Source organism: Pteropus vampyrus, unplaced genomic scaffold (assembly GCF_000151845.1).
Source record: "Pteropus vampyrus isolate Shadow unplaced genomic scaffold, Pvam_2.0 Scaffold7, whole genome shotgun sequence".
In the NCBI taxonomy this organism is placed as follows: domain Eukaryota; kingdom Metazoa; phylum Chordata; class Mammalia; order Chiroptera; family Pteropodidae; genus Pteropus; species Pteropus vampyrus.
The window spans coordinates 2,543,036-2,544,985 of NW_011888788.1; the positions used below are offsets into that span (position 1 = coordinate 2,543,036).

The 1,950-nt window shown below is 44.8% G+C and overlaps 1 long non-coding RNA gene across 1 annotated transcript in view; it reads left to right on the forward strand.

Annotated features, from left to right (window-relative positions):
- Positions 1–6: 6 nt before the first annotated feature.
- LOC111746392 overlaps positions 7–1,950 on the forward strand; it is a 3,333-nt gene continuing 1,389 nt past the window's right edge. Inside the window, exon 1 of the long non-coding RNA XR_002783081.1 lies at positions 7–1,069. This is a non-coding gene — a long non-coding RNA (uncharacterized LOC111746392). The remainder of the gene's footprint in view (positions 1,070–1,950) is intronic.

Sequence of the window (1,950 nt, forward strand, 5' to 3'; positions counted from 1 at the left end):
AGGGGGCAGCGCTCCAAGGCAAGCCCAGCCAGTGTGACTTAGACAATGACAAAGCTTCAACTCAATTTGTTTTCTTTTCTTTTGGTAGAGTCTTTTTTATCTGTGGGTTTAAAAAAATTCTGTACATATAGTCTGTGTGCTTACGATTTGGGTTGCAAGGAAACTACAGCTGTGATTTGGAAAGAAGTCATGGGAGTAAAACCATTTGGGTTTTTTAAGCAGACATTTTAAAAAAAACCTGAGAGACAGTGTTGCCCAGCTCAGGAGTGGCTGCTTGGCACTTCTAGGTCCATCAATTGAACCGTTTCTGGACTCGATCAGAGAATGGCCATTATCTGTGTCCGACCAGTTCAGGGCCACCCATACCTGTCTTTGTACTCCTCCTCCCCACCGGCAGGGAAGCGGCGCACGGCTTGGGTTGCTTTGCTACTGGAGAGCTTCCATCTTCTGAGCTGTAATCCCTGCCTTGGAGCTCCAGGCTGGAGGGACAAAGGCTTATTGATCAGATAAGCATTCTGTCCACATGAAATCCTGTGGAACATGAGCTCTGCTATAGGATATGGGTTCATCTTACTTCATCACAGACTGAAAGAAGTTTTCAGTTTTTATTTTCTTCAGAAAGCATGAAAAATTATTTATAATAGTCTAGAAAAGAACCACACTGTAATATTTCAAGCGTATGCAGTAGAATGTACTGTAACCGGGCCTCTTCCCACATGTTTAGGCTCAGATGGCCCCTCCTTAGGGCGGTCCAGCTAACCGTGTCATTTCAGGGAGTGATGGCATTCATGTTTGTGCTGTAGACGGGTTGCTGCTGAATCCTTTTTGGGGGCTTTCCCGTTAGGCAGGGAAAGCCCTCTGCCTAAAGAGAGCTTCTCGTTCATGCACCCTTTGCCTCACCAACCACCATGTAGCTGCTGTGTTGTATTATATTACTCTTAAGGCAAGCGTGTGTTGTGTATGTTTTAAAAATCACTTATTTCTTATAGTGATTTCAGTTGTACCGTTATTTCTTCACTAAAACCACAGAGTCTTGCTTAAAACTCTGGAAAACCCAAACCAGTTAGAGGTTTGACTAGTCTGAAGATTAAATGCACACTTTTTATATAATGTGACCAGTTAAATGTAGTTTGTATTTTACTGGGGGACCTTTTTTTTTTTTAAACACACAAACTGTGATTTACTTTTTTCCCCTTCCTAATTATAAGCGTGAGGTCGACCTTGGAAGGGGGTACAGGAGAGAGAATTCGAGGCTCAAATGTGCTCCGTTATTCCGTGCCACAGCTGTTCTCATTGCCAAGCGAGGGTGTAATGGCTTTTGCCCCAGCACCTTGGTCTGGTGCTGGTTTGTTTTGTTTCTGCTTAAATCAGCCTTCCTGCTGCCCTGAAAACTCACACTCTGTCCAGATCACTGAAGCGTCCAGCTCAGGGCAGACTGCTGTAGACACTTCAGCTCACAGTCACTGCATGACCTTCCACGTGCATGCAGCATTGAAGCAGCTTCTTTCTTCTGAAGTTTTACTTCCATTTGAGCATTTGGCCTTTCTTTTTCAGGTCCAAGTCCCCCTTAAAAACAAAACGTGTTTTCGCACGGGGTTACAATCCTGGCTATGTAACCTGGACAGGGCGCGTCACTCTCTGGGTCTTTGTTTTCTGAGCCTTCTTCTGATTCCAGTATTCGGTGATTCTGGCTCAGCAAGTTCATGTCACCAGAGGCTGCTGTGGGTACTGGGCACCCAAGAAACAGATGCCCTCAGTCCTTTTTTAAATGCTTGTCCTGAAGACGAGACAGTATTTCAGCAACAAATTAAACAGTGGAAGTGATGAATAACAAATCTAGTTTTCTCCTTGAAGAATGAACTTGGTTTCTCAAACCAGAGACAGAGGGCATCTCATTTGTCTTGTGTCGTCCCATTGGGGGCATACGGTGGGGTCCTTTGGAGCAGGGAG